The sequence below is a fragment of the Aquila chrysaetos genome (assembly GCF_900496995.4).
Source record: "Aquila chrysaetos chrysaetos chromosome W unlocalized genomic scaffold, bAquChr1.4 W_unloc_1, whole genome shotgun sequence".
Classification (NCBI taxonomy): domain Eukaryota; kingdom Metazoa; phylum Chordata; class Aves; order Accipitriformes; family Accipitridae; genus Aquila; species Aquila chrysaetos.
This window is the reverse complement of record NW_024470321.1, coordinates 3,499,164-3,523,523: the sequence shown is the minus strand read 5'-3', so window position 1 is coordinate 3,523,523 and position 24,360 is coordinate 3,499,164. Positions and strand designations below refer to the sequence as shown.

At 40.6% G+C, this 24,360-nt stretch overlaps 1 pseudogene; it reads right to left on the bottom strand.

The window, feature by feature from the left end:
* Nucleotides 1-22,822, bottom strand: part of LOC121232856 — a 34,272-nt pseudogene extending 11,450 nt beyond the window's left edge.
* Nucleotides 22,823-24,360: the final 1,538 nt, after the last annotated feature.

The following is a 24,360-nucleotide window of genomic DNA, read 5'->3' as shown; positions in this document are numbered from 1 at the left end:
CATCTCTGCGACCACCAGACGACCACCATAAGGAGGCACTGCGCAAGCACAGTTGAGAGGAGACTATGGAAATGACCTCTCGGAACTCATTTTAATATGAAGTGGGGATAGGTCATGCATATGTATAGGCATATTGTGAATATCTAACACTTGATTGTATAAATTTGAAGTGAACTGCCGAGTCAGGCGCGCACGACTTTGGTGGGACTACCCCCCGTGCTGCCCAGCGCTGAATGAACATACCTACTTTACAATCTCACTGACTGTGGAGTCTGTTTCTGCACATCAATAAGTGGAATAATACTGATACTAATGAACTAATTGACTTTTCTTTAATCTTAAACAAGACAAAGGAAAAGGTGATTAAAAGATTCAGTTACTGTAGAGTGAAGATATAGGAATATAAACACCAGTCAGAGTTTGGAACAAAGCAGGTTTTGTCAAGCAAAACTGATTTTCTTTACAACTAGTTTAACTGAAAATAGAAATACACAGCTGTGAATAACTTTGTAACATATTGATTTAATACTGCTTGCAAGAGTAAAATAAAACAGGTAACTAAATTTTACAAATGACTGCATTCTCAGAAAAGGAGTTTTAACTGGGAAATCATCATTTCTAGTGGAATTATATGAAGACTGATGAAAGTACTTAATTCTCTCAAGACAGAATGAGCTATTTGGAAGTATACATGTGAACATAAACAGACAAAATCACACTACCACTACCTCTGGTGTTGACACACTGACTATAGTAATGTAATTCCATTAGAGTAACAATTTAATACAACCAAAAGCAAGGACATTTAAAGAAAAGACAAAAAATCCAGTCACTCTTTGAGAGTGTAGAACTGAACTCCGGAAAAGGGTGATTCTGAAAGAGAATCAGGAATCACAATGGATAAACAAGTGAAATTGTTGCCAACATAAACCTATAGCTATAGTGGCTGATGCAGTTCTTGTGTGCGCACACACACACACATGTGATCCTTTTCTAAGGATCTTAAAAGCCAAGATAGAGACACTATAGATATGCATTTCCAGGGCTGGAAAACATGATTTACAGTGAGATTTAATAAGCCTCATCTCTTCAGCTTACCAAAAGGAACTCCAAAGATGACTTAATATAAACACACTAGCACTTTTGTTTGGAAACTATTCTTAAAAACACAAAGAGCTTTTCAAGCTAGTCAAGAACAGTCCAGAAAAGATGTGCCTTAGCTATAATATGAATATTCCACTCTTCAGTGGATCCAGTATCTCACTGCCTATTCATCCCAGAACTGCTTTCCAGGTCTAGTAAAGCTTATTAGCTTAGGCTCTATTGCCTCATCTATAGTGTGTCCAAAACTTTCAGTGAAGTCCATCTCAGTGGTAGGGAAACGTTGTTTCAGTCAAAGTTACTGTACTCAAAGCAAAGACTACCAGGTTAAATTATATGATGTATTATATGAGAGGTCATGAAAACATATCCACTTGCCCTTTCTGCCTCAAATATTTCTGCCTGATATTTCAGAAACAAAAGACGAGAAAGGAGGAGCTGGAACATTAAGTACAGTCCTCAACACCTGAGGGCAACTATGTAACAGCCTTAAAATCCATACTAATATCCACTCTGCTCTTGCCACACCACAAGCCATAAGAACAATTTGTTGTAAAATATCTCATAACAAATGAAGCTTTGTTATCCTTAAGTCTTTCATTACAGAGAAAAATATACCATAGGAGGAGAATTAAAAAGGGGAGAGGAAAAAAATAAAAGGCTACCAGCACCATGAGTCCCTGGTAATGCCATGGTGTTTCTTAGGTGAAATGTACTCAGATTAATTTAAGCAGCTCATCATGTTCTCAACAACTGCATCAAACCGTTCATAGATCCAAGTGATTGGTATAACTACAGGCATTTGAGCAAGATCACCTTAGCCAAGTACTTGAGAGGTTTCTCAGTACTGATAGCAATACTAATGCACTTCACCAAAATGTACTTCCCATTCTTTCTTACTGTGATTAATCTTAGGTGTCTCAGAGAAAGACAAATGCTTTCTCTTCAGTCTTACAGAAAACAGGCAAAAGCCTTAATGCATATGATTTATTAATGATAATATAAGGAAAAAAAATAATATAGATATATTGAAAAGTTACCTACATGAGAAGAAATGAATAGTGGAAGGAACCAAATTGTTGTGGTTTAACCCCAGCCAGCAACTAAGCACCATGCAGCTGCTCACTCACTCCCCCCCACCCAGTGGGATGGGGGAGAAAAATCGGGGAAAAGAAGTAAAACTCATGGGTTGAGATAAGAATGGTTTAATAGAACAGAAAAGAAGAAAACTAATAATGATAATGATTACACTAATAAAATGACAACAGTAATAATAAAAGGATTGGAATGTACAAATGATGCGCAGTGCAATTGCTCACCACCTGCCAATCAACACCCAGTTAGTCCCTGAGCAGCAAACCCCCCACCCCCACTCCTCCCAGTTTATATACTAGGCATGATGTCACATGGTATGGAATACCCTGTTGGCCACTTTGGGTCAGCTGCCCTGGCTGTGTCCTGTGCCAACTTCTTGCGCCTCTCCAGCTTTCTCACTCCCTGGGCATGAGAAGCTGAAAAATCCTGACTTGAGACTAAACATTACTTAGCAACAACTGAAAACATCAGTGTGTTATCAACATTCTTCTCATACTGAACTCAAAAACATAGCACTGTACCAGCTGCTAGGAAGACAATTAACTCTATCCCAGCTGAAACCAGGACACAAATATAGAAAGGGCCATCACAAGAACTTGGCCAAACTCTTCTCGCTTGACACACAGGCCACAGAACTCCCTGTTATGTCAAGATCTTTAATTAAAGAACATCCCTGAAAAGTTATCACTTTCTGTGCAAATGGTTTGGCAATCTGCATAAATATTCCAGGTTGACTGGAATATTGTTTGCACTTTACTTACCTGAAAATTAGGTTGAAATACACAGCAGTCAACAGTATTATAATGCCTTCTAAGAATAGTTATCAGTTCTTCTGGTATAAACAGCAATGGTACTACCATATGGTACAAAGGCAAATTCTGGATTACAGCCACAAAGGATGGTGAATTTGAGTCCTTTTCTACTTTCATTACAGACTTCCCCATATTTCACTTGTAAAATGAAGGATTATGCAGTTAGCTATTAACTAAAACTACAGGAAATAACTTTACATAGAAAGGTCAATTTCATTTCTTCATTAATACCCAATAAAATTAATTTTAAATAGGCTTCCCAATGTTAACACAACTCCTGAGATTTTGAAATCCAGATATGTATCAAAAGAATAATTTTTCTGTTCATTAAGTTCACTCTTCCTTAATATAAACTTTAAGAGAAATAAAGATATGCCTAAAAAAATCAGCAGTTCCACACTTAGAGATAGAATTTTCACAGGCTGTTGAATGCCAGACCTACACTGAGCACCTAAATTATCACTGAGATAAGAATTGGTTCAGGAATTGCCTCCTTAAACATTTTCCCAGATGATCCAACATAATAATTTTCTCTCAGATACTGAAACTATTAAAAGAACTCCTTACACACAACAGTATACAGTTATAAATAAGATACACATTATGTTTTCTTAAGTTCCATCAATTGGAAATGTAACGTATAAGGCTTTAAAGAACCCACTTTAAGACAAAGCAATTACATTTTCCCAGCATGTTCTCCTCAAAATATGCCACATACACACAATAAATGTTGATATATCAATTTCTAAGTATTAGTTTTAAAACAGAAGCCTAAAGAAGACCACCTTTAAACTAGACTATGGAAAACAAAAAGGTAATGTTTCTTGTAGTTGGTAGTGGGTGTAGGCCTGACCACATTGTTTTATTCAGTTTCAGGCAGTAAGTGTAAAGTGAGTTAGTGTTCTCAGCCTAGTTTCTATTAAGTGTTTTCACCTCAGAAAGATACTTAAAACCCAGTTTACTGAAGACTTTAGTCCACAGATTGAACAAAAATTGACCTACCACTACCTTCTACCCTGTAAGTGCCCTTTGCTTATCAGAGTTGACTGATGTTGCAGAAAACTACATTTCTGAAGTGCATATGCTAGTAGGATGGCAAAGAACAGAAGCACCAGTCCAGCCAATGCAAGAACTAGCCCTCAGGATTTCTCAGCGAGTCATCCCTTGCTTGGGGAAGAATGAACAGAGGAAAAACATCTGCAACTTAGGGAAAGATTCTGCATTCTCCCTCATGAGTTACTAAGAAACAGCAGGAGATGAATAAGCAATATGAAAACAACTGAAGGGCAAGCAGAAAGACAGCATAAGTAAAGGGGGAAGATAAAAGTAAAGATATTAGAAGAGACAGACTCATGAAGAAGCAAATAAGGAATAACTTCCTAAATTATTATGGACTAGTTAAGAGTGATATATAAAAATGCCTATCTTCTACCCACAGCTAAATCATCACTGAAAAATTCAATACTGTTCCCTATAAGGGCAGCTGGGATAGAAGCAAATGCTACATTTCTGAGACCTGGCTTGTGAGGTGTGTGGGAAGCCTTTGCAAATAAAAGTAGTATAAAAAGTATAGCTTATTAGTGTCTGTACGTTTCAAGCTCTTGACAAGTCCTATACAGATAAAAAGGTCACCGAAGGTTAAAAGTGGAAGTTTCCAAACCATGCTAGGAAATATTCCAGTTGGGTATATCAGTCTAATTAGGTTCCTATCAGGCATCAAAACTGTATTAATGAGAAAATACAGAAGTACATTCATGAGAACAGCATAGCTTACCTCTAAACAAACTAATTACAACAAAGTATTAGAATTACGATAAATAAGACATACATATATGTCGTGGTTTAAGCCAAGCCGGTAACAAAGTACCACGCAGCCGCTCGCTCACTCCCCCCCCCCCCAGCCACAGTGGGATGAGGAGAAATATAAAGGCAGGCTCGTGGGTCAAGATAAGGACTGGGAGGGATCACTCACCCACTATTGGTCATGGGCAAAAGACAGGCTCAACTTGGGGAAGAAACAAAATCAATTTGATTTACTACAAATCAAAACAAAACAAGGATAATGAGAAGTAAAACTAAACCTTAGAAACACCTTCCCCCCACCCCTCCCTCCTTCCCGCCTCAGCTCCACTCCCGGTTCTCTCTACCTCCTCCCCCCGGTGGCGCAGGGGAACAGGGGATGGGGGTTGGGGTCAGTTCATCACACCTTGTCTCTGCCGCTCCTTCCTCCTCAGGGGGAGGACTCCTCACTCTTCCCTCCCGCTCAGCGTGGGGTGCCTCCCATGGAGACAGTCCTTCACAAACTTCTCCAACGTGAGTCCTTTCCGTGGGCTGCAGTTCCTCACAAACTTCCTGGCGTGGGTCCTTTCCACGGGCTTCAGTTCTTCCTGAACTTCCCTGGCGTGGGTCCTTTCCGCGGCTGATCTTCAGTCACAAACTGCTCCAGCGTGGGCTTTCCCATGGAGTCACGGCCATCTTCGGGGGACTCTGCTCCACCATTCACCTCCATGGGCTGCAGGGGGACAGCCTGCCGTCTCACCACGGGCTGCAGGGGCATCCACCTCCTTAGGTGCCCCTCCTCCCTCACTGACCTCGATGTCTGCATAGGTGTTCCTCTCACATTCCAATCCCCCTACTCGCCACCGGTTCCCCTTCTTAAATCTGTTCTCCCAGAGCGCTACCACTGTCACTGATTGGGTCGGCCTGGGCCAGAGGCGGGTCCGACTTGGAGCCAGGGGAGCTTCGAGCAGCTTCTCACAGGAGCCACCCCTGTGGCCCCTCCCCCGCTACCAAAAAAAAACCCGCGCCACACAAACCCATAACAATATATATATATTCTTGAAGAGGGATAAGTCCACTATGAACATCTGAAATTCACAAATTATTTCATGATTTAAAAGAAGTATTTTTCTAATAAAATAACAATATTTTTAGTTTAAATTCATTAGTACTACATAGCATTATATATAATATAATTTGTTTTCAAATAGTATTGTCCTGCAACTTATGCTCTTAATTCTGCTGAAAAACAGAGACCCACTCATATGTACAATGTTAGTAAAACTCTCTGGGTTCATTTTAAAGCTCCCTACCTAAACCTCACAGGCTATAGTAAAAAAAAAAACAAAAACAAAATTCCTAAGTAAGTATGAAATCACTTGACTATAAGCTAACAGATTTGTAAAATTTCAGGTAAATATTCTAATACAAATGTCTTGCTTTGTCAGGTTCTTGATCCATAGTACATCGATTGCCTGAGTCCAAAGTTGAGGCAAATATAAACATCAGTCAGGATGAGCCAGGCAAGGAAGAAGTCTTCTTTTTGCTCTATTATTAAAGTATGCTCTTTTATAGCGAAGAGCACTTACGTAAGAAAAATATAACAAAAAGGAGTCCTGAGAAATCTCTCTCAATCATCATAAAAGCTGTACAAAGAGAGTTTGATTAGCATACACGTAGGTTGATTTTTTTATTATTATTTTTTTAAATATTGAGAGGATATTTTCATGAGATCTGGAGCTTATGTTATGTCCTTTGTGGATACTACTGCTCATTTTATACGGAAGTGTTGTAAATACTGACTGTGTTAAGTCTTGTTAATGCTAGTAGTTTTAAGAGGCATATTATTCTGATGATAGATAGAGCAATTAAACTCCTTTCCACAGCATGTGAGCTATAACAGCAACAACTCCCACCACAACACTGCTCATAACAAAGGCATGTACAATGAAAGGGAGGATGGTGTCGCACTTTCTCCGCTGTGACAATCTAGGGAAAACGACACAAATCTCCAGGGACTCGCCCTGGGGAGAAAAACGGACCAACACAGATACTGTGGATCAAACGATTTCTCCGTTTATTAACTGCGCAACACTCGGTTATATGTTTCTAGTATCTACTCACACATAAGCCATTTGTTGATTGGTTAACATGTGCCGTTCACGCGCGCTTAAACAATAGTCTAATTGGATAAAGTCTTCTAATCACGCAAATAGTTTCCTCCGCCTGCATGCTGTCTTGCACTCTGTCTTCAGTCACGTCGCCCTCCTGTTATCAGTCACGTACGCCCGACCTTGTTCTACTTTTTGTGCATTCTTCTTCAGCAAGCTCATAATAATTGTGCCTTTGTGCAGTTAGCAAACTTACAACAACAGTTGTGCCTTGTGCAGTTTCCTTCGTCCTCCCACAATTTCTCCCACAAATTCTCCCACAGAGTGGAGGCTGGGAAAAGTAAATTATATGGGTATACTCAGTGTAAATGTTCCTGCTTAATAAAGGAGCAATGGAAAGGAAAGGATGCTGCCAAAACAAGAACTGAAGAAAGATCCTAAGAATTGGCTTTGTCCTTTGAGCACACAGACAAACAGAAAACCTGCCTCCTTCTATTTGATTTTTCCTATACTCAGTGAATCAGTACTTTCTATTCTTTTTTGTGATAAAGGATGTACACAAGATGTGTACGACTCCAATATTCATTTATCTTACTAACTGAAACAATCCACTAGGGCCAAAATTTGGCTCATTGCTCAAAAAAATTAATATGCATGGATTAATTTCTATACCTTTTGAAAGGTATAGAAAAAAATTATGGAGAGCAAAAGGACTAGTTAGTAGGGGAAATAAAGGGACTATAGCGTGAACTTGTATCACCTGCATATGCATTTATTTGTCTGCTGGTGCCTTAAAATTATTTAAAACAATACCTCTGGGTGGTATGTGAAAATACAGTACTCTGGAAAATATAATTCTGGACTTGAAAAAGCGAGACAGGATCAAGCTACTCCATGTCAAATAAGAAAATTGTAAAATAGCCTATGAACTAACAGGCACAGAAAAAACAAAAAACAGTAATCCAGCTGGGGTAGGAAAGTGAACAAACTGCATTATCTACTTTGGTGATGGTGATTTGAAGACAGAAAGATGTCTGTATACGAAGTGATGAGAACAAGCTGGCAAACATAGGTAGCATGGGGATAGAAAAGTCCTTTCATTTAAATGTCTGTGTTCTGAAACTAAGCAGCAGAAGTAAGAGATTTCCAAGGTAGAGTAAAATTTCTTCCTTTCCTGATAGCAATGACAGACCATTATTGCTATTAGCTAAAATCCCATGGAAATTGACCTACCTCGTATGTCCTTCTTTCAAAATAAAGGAAGGAAACAACAATTTTCTTTACTGAACAGAAAATTAAAACAGGAACGTTCATATGGCATCTTGATGTGCAGCTTGATTTGAGCACTCCAATAGTATACTCCCGTGTGCACCACAAGACTCCCAAATACAGATAGGAGGTAATTCATGGAAAAGACCACTTCCCATGCAGTAAGTCATCAATGCAGATGTATTTACTGAAACTATTTGTACAGTTCCCAGCAACTTAACTGTCCTTTTAGAGAAAAAAAACCCCAAACAACACAAAACAACAACAAAAACCCCAACAAACAAAAAAATCCCCAACCACATAAATCACTTTTCACCCCAGCTAAACAAAAACAACTGCATCTCTTGCTCTACAGCTGGAAAATATACCAAATCAAACTGCTTCTTAGGTAAGCAGTCTTCTAACTGAGGTACTACATGCTTTTTCCTGTGTTTCTCAAGTTAGATCAGTGCATTAATAGTGGAAATATGTATACTATACATATACTAACTGACCAAAACAAAACAACTGTTTATTATTCCAGATCCATTCCACAGCTGACAAAGCAAATGAGTAATTTGTTCTTTTGTGCTCCCTCCATTACAGATTGATTCTGTTAACTTCCAAGTGGTATTCCAACTGAATATGCTGACAACACATTACTTTGCTGTAAACAAACATTCTAAAACCATAAATAGAAATATTGTTGAGGTTTGAGCTGACTGTAAAGTAAGCAACAAACTGCAGGTAGTTCATTGAAATACTCTTAAAGGCATACAAAGAGCTTCCTTATTATAAAAGCCTACTGTTGTCCATTTTTGATGATGCAGTTTCTATTGGCTAATCTTTTCAGCCAGTTCTAATGAGCAAGAAAGAGTTTATAAACTTCTTTAGTGCCTGAAACTGAAGCATGTGAAAGAGACCCAGAAAATGTGTCTCTTCTCTGATCGTTCCAATCTCCTGTCAAACCTATGGAAGAGCCGAGTATTGTTTAGAGAAATTTGAAATAACACGTTTCATATGCAAGCCACATAAAACTGAAAAGTATATTTTGCCTCCCCCAAAAGTGATCACAAGCAAACATACAATTGTTTTGGAAAACAGTCACATCTCCTAATACAAAAATTAGTCCAGGCTCCGGGAAACCCTATTGCGGCCCTTTCAATACTTAAAGGGGACTTATAAGAAAGAGGGGGACAGACTTTTTAGCAGGGCCTGTTGGAATAGAACAAGGGTAATGGTTTTTTAAACTAAAAAAGAGGGTAGATTCAGACTAGATATAAGGAAGAAATTTTTTTATGATGAGGGTGGTGAACACTGGAACAGATTGCCCCATAGAGGGTGGTAGATGCCCCATCCCTGGAAACATTCAAGGTCAGGTTGGACGGGGCTCTGAGCAACCTGATCTAGTTGAAGATGTCCCTGCTTGTTGCAGGGGGGGGTTGGACTAGATGACCTTTAAAGGTCTCTTGCAACCCAAACCATTCTATAATTCTATGATTCTCTTTTCAGCAGTATCAGTCAGTTTCTCCTCACTTCATTACCTCAGTGTTGCCATTCTCACCCATATTTGTCTTAGCAGAATGCAAAACTAAGTTATGTTATTAGGAAATAGTAGTCCAACTATAGTACTGAATTAAGAAACAGAGCCATGAGAAATATGTTTAACATGCAATTATCATAAGGCAACATGACAACATAGGTAGATGTAGTTTATAGTTATATGACTTTGAAGCAAAATGTTTTTGGGAGATGTCAACAAATCAATACTTAAAATTTGCTACTATTTTTGTGATGGAAAAACAAGGAAACAATTTTTCATTTGCTAAAACAAACAAACAAACAATCACACTGTTAGAAAATTTCCCAACTATGTTGAGCCTTTCAGAAGCTTGGCATCACAAGCCAAGCCAAGGGTATGCAATTCTGATATCAACTTATTCAAATTTCACTCTCAACTTATAAAATGGCCATTTCTTTCTGTAATTCAAAGAAAAAAACATGCCAACCAAGAAACAGAGAAGAGAAATATCACATTATAATCAACAGCTAACATTTGCAAGAGCTATAGGAAAGCCAAGAGGATCTTTTAGACTGAAAATGGTTGGAATGGAAAAAAAAAAAAAAAAAAAAAACAAACCCCAAACGTGCCCATACTCACTGAATTTCTACAGATTGGAAAGTTATTGCCCATCAGCTAAGCTACCTGCGTTATGCTCTTTGACATAATTGAGCGTGATTAACCAGGACGATACTTTGAGTTAAACATGTTTTACTTTGCTATAAAACAGATAACAATGTGCACACTAATAAACAGTATGAAGTAAGTATCTCTATAATGCTCTATCATTTTCCTATACCTTTAAATGCAATTACTATTTCAAAATTCTGTACAATCTTCCTATAAAATAAGCTGATAGCTCTTCAGGCTTAGTTTTTCTAGGCAAGATCTACAAAGCTGTAAATAGGTTAAAGTAAATTATGAAAATTAACTTTAACAGTGTATTTGAATTATAAAAAACATGCATAATGAATATATAAAATTTTACCATCAGACATTTTTAGTGCATATAACAGTACAGCAACATCTCTACCTTGCTGTTGCCAAAACATGTTCATGACACGGGGACCAAGACACTGCCAGTACTTCTTGCCTGTGACCTAAAAATGATATGAGAAAGCTTGTATGATTTTCTAGGAAAATATTTGTACACACCATTTTACGTAAATAACTAAAAGTAAAAGCAAATACTTGGTTCTATAGGATCCAGCAATCCAGAAAAATAATATAAATTATATAAATTGTAATACAAATTTGGATTTTGTGAAAACAGATTATTTTGGGCTAGAGGTTATTTCCCTTTCTTCCTCTTGCTTGAGTGGGACTGCAATGAGCTGAAAGTGATACATGGAGTATTACATGTGTATAACTTTTGATAAGAAAGATGGTTTTACCTGTGCAAAATACATTCTAGCACAGACAGCTACTGAGTTTACTTTAAATACTGTTATTAAATTTTGTATTATTAGCAATGGCATTCTCACATGCAGATGGAAATTTCCATCTGTTTTTCTTCAAATCCTTTCAAAATGTTTAATAAAAAGTATATTTATCTTATGTACTTAAGACTAAGACTTTATTCAGCTTACCCTCAATACTCTGGTCCTGAATTTGGGATATTCCCCCCACCCATTACGTCTCAAATATTAAGATATTAAGATAAATGTTGTCTTAGCAAATGCATACCCAGTACAGCTTAGTGGTGAGTAAAATATATATATACACACATACACGAACACACTTTAAAACTTGGAAATTTTAAAAAATGTTAAACAAATACAGAAATAGGAAGTGTAAGGTGTCCTAAATGTAAAGCTTGCAGTCACGCTTCATGTAATAAAGGAAACACATTGCTGAAAAAATAAACCAAGTTATACAAATACATTTTTTCTATGCAGTTTAGAGCTATGTGAACCACCTTGTTTCTGTGTGGTGAGTTGACCTTGGCTGGATGCCAGGTGACCACCAAGCTGCTCTATCACTCCCTCTTCTCAACTGGACAGGGGAGAGAAAATATGACGAAAGGCTTGTGGGTTGAGAAGGACAGGGAGAGATCAGTCACCAATTACCGTCACAGGCAAAACAGACTCAACTTGGGGAAATTAATTTAATTTATTACCAATCAAATCAGAGCAGAGTAATGAGAAATAAAACCAAATCTTAAAACACCTTCCCCCCACCCCTCCCTTCTTCCCGGGCTCAACTTCACTCCTGATTTTCGCTATATCTCCTCCTCCCGAATGGCACAGGGGGACGGGGAATGGGGGTTGCAGTCAATTCATCACACGTTGTCTCTGGCTCCTTCCTCCTCACTCTCTTCCCCTGCTCCAGCATGGGATCCCTCCCATGGGAGACAGTCCTCCACAAACTTGGTGTTATGGATTTGTGTGGCGCAGGTTTTTTTTTAGCGGGGGAGGGGCTGCAGGGGTGGCTCCTGTGAGAAGCTGCTAGAAGCTCCCCTGGCTCCAAGCTGGACCCACCTCTGGCCCAGGCCGACCCAATCAGTGACACTGATAGCACCTCTGGGATAGCATATTTAAGATGGGGAACCAGTAGTGAGTAGGGGGATTGGAATGTGAGAGGAACACCTATGCAGACATTGAGGTCAGCGAGGAGGAGGGGAAGGAGGAGCACCTGAGGAGGTGGATGCCCCTGCAGCCTGTGGTGAGACGGCAGGCTGTCCCCCTGCAGCCCATGGAGGTGAACGGTGGAGTGGAGGCCCCCCAAGATGGCCGTGACTCCATGGGAAAGCCCACGCTGGAGCAGTTTGTGACTGAAGATCAGCCCGCGGAAAGGACCCACGCCAGGGAAGTTTGTGAGGAACTGCAGCCCGTGGAAAGGACTCACGTTGGAGAAGTTTGTGAAGGACTGTCTCCCATGGGAGGGACCCCACGCTGGAGCAGGGGAAGAGTGAGGAGTCCTCCCCCTGAGGAGGAAGGAGCAGAGGACAATGTGTGGTGAGCTGACCCCAACCCCCATTCCCCGTCCCCCTGCACCGCCGGGGGGAGGGAGGTAGAGAGAACTGGGAATGGAGCTGAGGCGGGAAGGAGGGGGGGTAGGGGGAAGGTGTTCTAAGGTTTAGTTTTACTTCTCATTATCCTTGTTTTGTTTTGATTTGTAGTACATTAAATTGATTTTGTTTCTTCCCCAAGTTGAGCCTGTCTTTTGCCCATGACCATAAGTGGTGAGTGATCCCTCCCAGTCCTTATCTTGACCCACGAGCCTGCCTTTATATTTCTCCCCATCCCACCATGGCCAGGGGTGGGGAGTGAGCAAGCGGCTGCGTGGTGCTTTGTTACCAGATGGGCTTAAACCACAACACATGGGTCCTTCCCACGGGCTACAGTTCTTCACAAACTGCTCCAGCATGGGTCCCTTCCATGGCGTGCAGTCCTTCAGGAGCACACTGCTCCAGCGTGGGTCCCCCACGGGGTCACAAGTCCTGCCAGAAAACCTGCTCCAGCATGGGCTCCTCTCTCCACACGGTCATAGGTCCTGCCAGGAGCCTGCTCCAGTGCAAGCTCTCCATGGAGTCACAGCCTCCTTCAGGCACATCCACCTGCTCTGATGTGGGGTCCTCCATGGGCTGCAGGTGGATATCTGCTCCACTGTTAACCTACATGTGCTGCAGGGGGCAGCCTGCCTCACCATGGTCTTCACCACAGGGCAGGGGAATCACTGCTCCAGTGCCTGGAGCATCTCCTCCCCCTCCTTCTTCACTGACCTTGGTGTCTGCAGAGTTGTTTCTCTGACTCCTCTCTTCTGGCTGCTGTTGTGCAGGTTTTCTTTCCCCTTTCTTAAATATGTTATCACAGAGGCACTACCACTGTCATTGAGTGGCTCAGCCTTGGCCAGCAGTGGGTCTGTCTTGGAGCCAGCTGGCATTGGCTCTATCGGACATGGGAGAAGCTTCTGGAATCTTTTCAAAGAAGCCCCCCTGTAGCTCCCCCGCTACCAAAACCTTGCCATGCAAACCGAATACATTCTGGTACATCTTCTAGTAGTTGGCTTTCCACTACCTGAAGTAATCAAAGGTCTGTGGTGCCAGGATAATGGAAAAATTCTCCAATACAGGTACTACAGTATATAGTTGGAAGGCTCAGGGCAGACACATTTATTTGGATCCATTAAGTAAACTACAGCCAAGCATGACTTTTTAGCTCCATTTCAGCTGTCAGAGCCTATGTGAAAATATTCACATCTATTTTCAAGACACCATTGAGCGCTTCAAGTTCTGTAAAGAATGATTAGATGAAGTTTAGTGAAGTACATAATCTGCCTCCACTTGTTCCTTTGATATTGCACTTGAGCTAACTGTCCCAGACTGCATGCAAAGACACAACCAGCTTGTGCCTGGAAAGCACTAACTCTTGTGTCAATATTAAGAAGCCCTGCTTAAGCCAAACTGATTCTCTAGAGAACTATTTTGTGTCTGCACTCTCTGGTGCTCTCAGTTCTAGAAACAGAACATTGAGACACCCATCGTGGTTGATTCAGTTCAGGAGGACCTACTAGCTCAAGCTCTTCATCACACGAAAGCACCTAGGCTGCTTTTAGACTTGAGCTGGCCAGTGAAGAAATAGAGCTGCATTTGCACATTGCTGTGTCTGAGCTAACACTTCTCTACAGTTCTAGATCAGATCTGGCTCTCGCCCTGCTGGTTTGAGGCATGAAGATTTACCTTGTGATTGCCTTCACTTGAGCATGTTTACATATACTCATCCTCCAACAAGTAAACATTAGAAAAAAAGACATTAAGGGCAAATTCTCATTAAGTGCAAAAAGTAATGGCTTATGGAACAATAAAAGCCTATGGCTTACTGAATTGGGTAAATGCAAAGGATTAGATACTACCCTTCTATAGCAATTAGTATCTTGCCTGTTATACAGAAACTTCTAAATAAAGCCATGCAAGCACCTCCACAGGATACTTTGTTAAAAATTGCGAAGGTTTTTCTGTTTGTTCTTTGCTTGTTTTTTTTAAAAAAAACCAAACACAAAACAGCACCCCATATTGAATTTCCATGAACACAAAACCAATGTCAACACTTAACCATGTAATAAATAGTAATCACTATTGATTAGATCATGAAAATGCCCAAACATCTGTAGTAACTGTTCATTAATTAATATTTGTTTTCTCCAATTCATTAGCTAACTGACTAACACCCAGAAGAAACTTTTTCCACTGTGTAACTTTCACAACTGGCACTAAATAAATTAGTCATGTTACTTACAAAGAATACATTGTATACAGTGTTTTATAGGTCCTGCTTTACTCAAAGTAGCTATTGTTTAGCATTTGTTTCAGACTAAGTACCACCCTGCAGAATGTGAGAACAGGATCCAGACTTCAAGTCACAAAGCTATACTTTGGGGCTTTTGGCACCAACTGTAACAAGAGAAACAAAGACAGTTAAAAGCCCCAGCATTTGAGAGAACAGCAACAAAAAAATCTTAGCAATGACAAAGAACTAGAAGAAAAAATGTTAGCTGCATAACAGTTCATTTAGTCAGAACAATGCATTCTATTAATAGATTTACATTTTTAGTCCAAGTAAATTTACCATATAACAAAAAATGTAAAAATTGGGGGTAAACAGGACAGTACTTATGAAACTTAAAAATTAAAAATATCTCTTCTTTAAATATTTTTTGGCTAAACATAATTAAATTGTTTATATAAGCAATACCCCCCCCCCCATTTACACAATTTATTATGTTTGGATCTAATAACCTTCAAATTCTAACTATAGCTAGGAATTTTTATCTAGAAGGTGAATTGAATGATGCATTGTTTCAGAAGAACAAATGTGATATTCTCATCGACATAATCTGACTAATCAAAAATATTTTATTTTACCTATGACCTTGCATCTTATGAAGACTGAAAATTTGTAAAAGTAAGACAAGGGAAGGAAAAGCAAACAAAACAAAACAAAAACCGAAAACACCACCCTACTGAATATTACTTGCTTTTTACTATAACCCCAAAATACATAGGAAATTTCTTAAAAACACATACATACCTGCCATTAAACAATGCTTTGTAGCAACTGGAGATATGTGATGGCTATAGACTGTTCCCTCAAAGTGAAATACACCTGCAGGCTGATAATAAAGAGATTAAATTAATCAGAGCACAAATATGTTATCAGAACATAAATCCACATTATTAAGTATTTTTCAAGTATCAGCTACAAATTAGACTAATACAAATATTACTATTTACATACTAACAATAACTTTCCTGGTTAGAAACCCAGTCGTGCAAACACTGCAAAGTACATAAGGTGTTTGCAACACTAGAACAACTGTGCCAGACATGGGAGATGACCCAAACAAAGTCCAAGAAAATTGGCTAATCAGAAGCACGAATGGAAAAGATTTAAGGATTATCAAAATTAAAAAAGCTAAAAGAAAAAACAGCAAACAAGAAGGTTACAATATGGAGAAGTCAACAGGGAAAGAAGTACTTAGACTAAATTTAGAAGCCCCTTGTCAATTCACAAACATCACATGCTATCTTCCATTCCTTAAAAAAAAAAAAACAAAAAAAACCATACAAAATTATTTTCTCCGTTGTCAGTGTTAAAAATTAATGAAATAATATTGGCTTTAATAACCAGTACAATGACTTTCAGGTACAATTGCTTTTGTTGTCTCAGTCTAAAATATTGTATAGAAAAAAATAAACTTAAAACTAAGTTTTCTGTGTTTTCAAATACCACCATTTGGTGACAGAACAGGTCAATCAATAACCTTCATATAAACATTGTGTCTTGTAAGTGATGCTCACAGAACTACCTGGAAAGTGAACTGAACTTTGCATTTAGGAGAAGATTTAGTGACTGAAAACATAGCTTCACATCTCTCAAAAAAAGAGGTCAAAATTTATTCTCTATTGTGTCCCTAGGATGACAGACTCTTCATTCTTTCACTATGCACAAAACACCATTCAAATAGCATCAGTGTAAATCTATTAATGCATACTGGAAACAGGACAAACTGCAGTCCAGAATTCATAGTTTAACAGTTAGATGCTAGGATTAATGATTCAGAGCAACCTAAAAGCCTACAAAATCTGTTAACTTTAATAAAGTCAGTTACACTGGTTAGCATTTTCTTAGTGGTTTCTCTCATTCTCCACGAGTTTTTAGAAACTGGGTCTATAGTGCTTACAACAGCAGAATTTTGGACTTAATGACCCAGTAAGTCCTTTCCAAACCCATATGACTATTGCTTTTAAATATAAAACACTTTGTCCTCTTTATTTCTAAATGCCAAGACAACCAGTCCTTCAAAAGCAGTATTTAGGCTTTGGTCACTAAAAATAATTAACCCTGCTGTACACTACCATCGCTATAAAAATAAACTAAATATTTAATGGTTTGGGGTTTTTTTGTGAGGCACAACAATCCCCCAGAATGAATTATAGCTTCAGACCAGTCCTTGGTAGGCAAATTTATGTAGCATAAAATCACTAGCTGTTCACATCAAAGCAGAAAGGAACTGTTCCAAGGGTTCCAAGCTCTCGTACAGTTTAGGCATTCAGGTCTTCAGAAACAGACAGGTACACACCAAGGTATACATGAATGCCAGAATCACACCACCCTGCTGCTGCACCCACAGTTCTAACAACTGGCTGGTTTTCATCCTTCTAGATGCTTTCTCCTGTTGAGCTCTGGGTGAACCGCAGATGTGCAATGAATTACATGTATAGAAAGAAGCCTGGAAGCTGTAGAAATTCTCTCTTACTTGTAAAGTATTTGTATCCCATATTTTCAAGGTTTTATCATGAGGATACCACTGGACTGTCTCCACGCTGAATCTACGTACATCAGGATGGCTCCTAAAATGAAAGAAAATATTCCAGTTGGTTAGTCTTGATAATTGGCTTATAATTGTCTTGATACTTGATGACAAGTTGAAAAATATAGTTTAAACTTTTTTTAAGTTGCACCAAAGTTTCAAGAAGAACTAGTTTTTGGTTCCTTAGTTTTCAATCAACCAATGTAAATTACTTTGAGAAGCCCTCATTTCAAGAAGCTACAGATAATTTACCTTTTCAAATATGGTATCTAAGCATATCTCAAGTTAAGACACTCAGTCTGAGGCATAAAAGGCACCAATGTCTTGAAATTTTCAAATTCTATTGCTTAAAGATCTAATTGTTTAAAGTGAGGGCCTAACGCTACAAACTATGGTTTTGGAATCCCACTGTCTTAGAATTGGATCCACTGAAAAATACAATGAAATACACAGTTAAAAAAATTCATTATTATTAGCCAATAATTATAGCTACAGAGTTATTGGAAATTCAGATATACTGAAGTCACCAGATAGCAGTGGACTGAGTTAATAAGAGTTAATTATTTTTGTGTTCAGAAATTAAAGAACAACAACATCATAAAACTTTCAACTCAACTATGCATAGTAACAAAATGTAATATAATTAATAATATATTAACAGTGGTGAAAGAAGGGACACCAAGGCCAATCTTGACAGCTCCAGAATATGATTCAACTGACCAGGCTGTGAACAATACAAGTAGTTCCACGTACCTGCTAGGGCACTAATCTGAGCTGGATCCACATGGATCCAGCTTCAGGGCCCAATGCCATGCTCCTAGACTCAGAAGTACCATGCTGTTGTGGGTTAACCCTAGTAGGCAGCTAAGCACCACCACAGCCGCTTGCTCACTCCCCCCCCTCTCCCAGTGGGATGGGGGAAAGAATCCAAACGACAAAAGTGCGAAAATTCATGAGTGAGTTAAAGACAGTTTAATAAGTAAGAGGAAACAAAACAAAACAACCCACAAAAAAAAAGAAAAAAAAGTGTGTGGGAGCATAATCATGGACTCAACGACAGATCAATATGATCATAGTTGAAGACCCTTTACTAGAGCATCAGACATCATTTTATACATTGGTTACATCCGTACATGCATTTAGCTATTTTACTATTGGTTGCACACATTATTCACGCACTGTCCACGCGCCTAGTTACACTTAATGATTGGTTATATCAACACTGTACACGCGCATAAACATAAGACATAATTGGTTATACTAAAACATGCGAAACTTGTCTCAGTCTAATTGGTCAAGAAAACTGCCGAATTGAGGTTCTTTGTGCCAAGTTCCCTTTATCGTGGAATGCGCAGCTGTGTTTCTTCTAATTGGTATCTTTTTTTTTGTCTTCTTGTTTATTCTGTTCAAGGCCTTCTAAAGGCGTCTGGAATGCTCTGTGACCGTTAGCTAAATATGTGTCCAAATTCCCCTTTTTTGTTTTGTCAATTAACACAGCCTTACTTGATTCATCAATTAATTCCTAAACACATTGCAACATACAAGGCACACAAATTAAATACAAAAAAAAAAAAAACCCATACGAGATAAATCAAAACTATCTTAACCATGATTTAAGAGCAGCTCTATTTTGCAAGGTTGTGTGTCTAATACTATATACATCTAACAGTAAATCAGATAATACTACACCAATCTGTATTCAGGGATCCCAGAATTTGTGATTCCTGGGGTGGCAATGAGGGTGAATGCCCGATCCGTGGAAACCAGGCATTCCCATCCATTGAGTCCATGACCTGCTGACAGGGGTCTCCATCAATAAGTTCTTAAACTTTGTTGATGTCAGTGGAACCCCCTATTAAACCTGTGAAAAAGGGATTGCTTAGTGTTGCTGTACGGAGGCATAAGCAATCTTGTCCGGTCATGTCAGCCAGGGTCATCCAGATGTTTTCTTTGGCTTGCGGGTATCCATGACTACGTCCCTCCGAGGACTGTGAGAAGATGGACCATCCGTACATTCTTGTGGTCTTGTTCCGCGAACTCAGCCCAGCAATCGGTAGGTGCCAGCTTTACGTGGGCGTCCCCACAGAGGCAACGATGGCCTTGCCGTACACCACCCGATGCTCTTCGGAAAATCCCGGTATTTGTACATTTGTAGAGGAACGGATTTCAGCACACGTGGCCAGCGGGTGCCAAAATTCGCCTCGGTTGCAACATGGGGAGTCTATGACGCATGCTCGTTGGCCAGGCGCGCTGCACGAGTCATAGCCATCCTGTCTATTGGTTCATGGGCTTTGTGATGCGGTTGCAATGCACAGAGAATCTTGACCTGTTATGTTGGCCAAGGTGACCTACAAGATCTATGAACACAATTAATTAAACACAGTAAAAGCAACATTATACCTAATAAAATACACAAGAATAAAAGAAACCCCGATTTTTAACAAAGATACAAACCAACTCCTAAGTCCCCATACCGCAGCTAAATGCTCTAAGCCGAAATGACAGCTTTCTTAATTGCGATAAAACTCTTGCAGCTCCTTCTTGCCTCTGCAGTTCTGTTATCTTGTTTATTAATTGCTCCACTGTCCAAGTTCCTCATGTCCGTTGTTTCTCTGGTGGTTCAAAGTCCTTCATACTGCAGCTGTCACGTACTCCGGCCCACTCATGTTAACTGCGGCCTACTTATGCTAACTCTAAATAATCAGGCTCAAAGAAATGTTCCCCATTTTCCATGAAATCTCCCACAATTTCCCCCTTTTTTTTTTTTGTGCAAGCCAAGTTACAGAAATGCTTTTGCAATCATACGTTCAACTATTTTTATGATACGTGGTACAATCATTACAACTGCTATTACAATTAAATAAAATAACTAAGCCATGCATAAGCAAATCTTTCAACCATCCCGTAATTCCCAAACTTGTTAGCCATCCAGTTAACCTGTGTCAGTTATCGTGAGCCTTTTACTGTGAATCATATTGATATCGGGTGTTAGTAACGCAAGTGTCCGAGGCTACATGGCCCGTTAAGTTTCGATGGAATTCCTCTCCCACGCTCTATTCCCACAAATTAAAAACATCTCCGCAGGTAAAGCAGCTGGAATAGAAAAAAGAGTGTGATATTCTGGAATAGATATAGTTACACCAAGCTGTAGCATCTCTATATACAGGCAAAATAGCATTTATATTCTGACCCTTTCGAGTGGTGTTATGGGTGTAATTAAACATCACACAGGGATTCATGATGACTGATCCTAACAACTCTAACTCTTGAGGTTCTTGCATTTCTTGAGGCAGGTGTGCATACAACAGGAAAAGTAAACATGGTATCTCCTTGCTGTAGAGCCTTTTCTCGACAGCGTTGCATCAAGCTATGTGTATTTTTCCCAAATCATTAAGTGAATCGTCACGGATTAGACAGAGGCACAGAGTTAGAGGGATTAGCAGGAGAAGGAGATACAGGCAGTGCAGCAAAGCCAGGTTCTAAGTTCTGCAAACCCTGGAGAGGGAGTACCAGGCGATTGGGGTGGGGGGGTGGGGGACGGCGGCGGCACAGCGGCGGCCCCGGCGGGCGCGGCAGCGGCGGAAAGCGGCGGGGCGGCGGGGCGGCGGGGACCTGTATGCGGTGGTGAGGGCCGGCGAGCCCGCGGAGCCCGTGCTGCCCGCCCGCTGCCTGCCTGCCTGCCTGCCGGCGGGGTGTGTGCGTTAACGGTGTTAGTGCAGGCGGCGGTGGAGATAATGAGGGATATAAATCCGGCTCCTTTTCAGAGTCCACCCTGCCTGATACAAAAGAATTATTATCAGAATCAGAATCCTGCTCGTTAGCGGCCTGCTTACAAACTGCCTCCTCAAAAGCAGTATCAGGTTGTATTGGTATGATTTTCTCTGCCGGCTATAAATGCACCAGCGCAGTACAAATAAATTTCCATGTCGACAACAAGGTTTTAGCAAGCATTCGCGAGTCATGTGGAGTTAAGGTTGACCCAGAAAATGTATGGGACAAAACTGCCTGCATAAAAGGCGATTTTAAACCATACTGAGCAATTGCAACCTTTGCTTCTTTTATGATTTTCCAATTAAATGGAACCCATTGATTAGGTCCCCCCCAGCCCCAGCAATAACTGGAAACGCTGTGGGAGCTGCTATGATTTCTCCCTCAATTAAGGCATCGAGAATAATTCCTCGCCATCTATTCTGGGGGTCCGTTGTTTCTGGAAAGGTGGGGATCGGTTCCCTGGGAGGTGGAGAAGGTAGAGGTATAGGTATAGGACAAGGAAGGAGGGGCAGAGGTAAAAAAGGGTTTGAAGGAGGAGGAGGAGGAAGGGGGGGGGGGGGAAGGGGTGCATCAAAGGATACGGCTGGCGGTTTTTCTTGCTTCACAGCAGCCAGCTGTGCCAGCTTTTCTATTACTGACTGCAACTGCTGCAAAGTGAGCTCCGGCCCCTCTTCGTGCTCTTGAGGCGACCCAGGCGTAGACGGAGGCAATGGAGGGTATATGCTAGGTATAATTTGTTCATGTTGAGCGGCGATATCTGGGGGCTGTTTTTTCCTAGGCAGATTTTTACTCGCTTCCTGATTCTGTAGGGTTTCCTTTAAGCATACAGTTAGGGAGGCTTGGGAACTGTCAGATGGCTGATTAATATCGGCAGTCCCAGGGAGTGGAGCAGAAGTCAAGGGCACAGGAGCAGGCGGACAAGCTCCGGGAAGCCAAAAGTTCTCTTGCTGCATTATGTTTTTCTCCCTGCGTTTCCCCTTCACTTGTGGTTGGAGAGCGAGCAGCAAAAGCAGACACAGCTGCTTTACAATCTGCTTTCATTTCTTGCAGAGTTGTCTTAATTAATTTCCATAAAGTTGCAAGACCTTTAACTTCTTTAGACCCGTCACTAATTTCATCCCATAGGGAGGTTCCGATAGCTTCCCGGGTACTAAGCTCAAAAGCTGTACCCACACTAATTAAAAGGTTTCTGTCCTTGTTCCATTGTAAAAGCCGCTTTAAACAAGCTTCATCATATTTTATGTCTCTCTTTCAGAGTATATGGAGGAGCTTAACTACTGCTTCTTCTTCTTTGGAAAGCGTAGACCCCATCTCCTCCCCCGACCGCTCACCTCCTTTACGGGTGAGTCTTCACCTTGATGGGCGAAAAAAACGACAGCGCTGTCTTCCTGCCTCTATGGGCACACCAGCCAGGGCAGCTGGTCTATCGGTCGGGATCCTCCCGTCCTCCTCTTATCCTGCCATTCGTTCTCCAAACGTAGCACAGAATTTGGGGGTCTCTGTTCGGGCGCCACTTGCGGGAGCATAATCATGGACTCAACGACAGATCAATATGATCATAGTTGAAGACCCTTTACTAGAGCATCAGACATCATTTATACATTGGTTACATCCGTACATGCATTTAGCTATTTTACTATTGGTTACACACATTATTCACGCACTGTCCACGCGCCTAGTTACACTTAATGATTGGTTATCAACACTGTACACGCGCATAAACATAAGACATAATTGGTTATACTAACTAAAACATGCGAAACTTGTCTCAGTCGAATTGGTCAAGATAAACTGCCGGATTGAGGTTCTTTGTGCCAAGTTCCCTTTATCGTGGAATGCGCAGCTGTGTTCTTCTAATTGGTATCTTTCTTTTTTTGTCTTCTTGTTTATTCTGTTCAAGGCCTTCTAAAGGCGTCTGGAATGCACTTGTGACCGTTAGCTAAATATGTCCCACACAAGTGATGCAAAAGCCATCACTCACTATAGGCCAACCAACGCCCAGCCAGACCCCGAGCAATGGCAGCTCCTGGAAAACTCCCCTCCCAGTTTTATTGCTGCACATGACATTATATGGTATGGAATATCCCTTTAGTCAATTTGGGTCAAGTATCCCAGCTGTGTTCCCTCCCAGCCTCTTGTCCACCCCCAACCTACTCACTGAGGGGCAGACTGAGGAATGGAGAATGCCTTGACACTATGCAAGCACTGTTCAGCAACAGCTAAAATATCATTGTGTTATCAAGACTGCTTGGTCAGTGTCCTGGTTTCAGCTGGGATAGAGTTAACTGTCTTCCTAGTAGCTGGTACAGTGCTATGTTTTGAGTTCAGTATGAGAAGAATGTTGATAACACTGATGTTTTCAGTTGTTGCTAAGTAGTGTTTAGACTAATGTCAAGGATTTTTCAGCTTCTCATGCCCAGCCAGCGAGAAAGCTGGAGGGGCACAAGAAGTTGGCACAGGACACAGCCAGGACAGCTGACCCAAACTGACCAACAGGGTATTCCATACCATGGGACGTCCCATCTAGTATAGGAACTGGGAAGTGGGGGCGGGGAATCGCCGCTGGGGGACTAGCTGGGTGCCGGTCGGCGGGTGGTGAGCAATTGCACTGCGCATCATTTGTACATTCCAATCCTTTCATTATTGCTGTTGTCATTTATTAGTGTTATCATTATCATTATTAGTTTCTTCTTTTCTGTTCTATTAAACTGTTCTTATCTCAACCCGTGGGTTTTGCTTCTTTTTCCCGATTTTCTCCCCCATCCCACTGGGTGGGGGGGGGAGTGAGTGAGCGGCTGCGTGGTGCTTAGTTGCTGGCTGGGGTTAAACCACGACAGTCAGAAATCCAAAACATAGCACCATACAAGCTACTATGAAGAAAATTAACTCCATCCCAGCCAGACACAGTACACATGCGAAAATAGTCTAACTGTCTCCATCTGCAGCTAGTGAAGGGCTCACAAAATTTCTTCACTTCAGCTCTTATCTTTGCATTGTTCTCTCAAGTGTCCTGGCCTCCAAAGTGATAACTATTGCAGGGGCATCATTGTTTAAATGCAGATCCAGATCT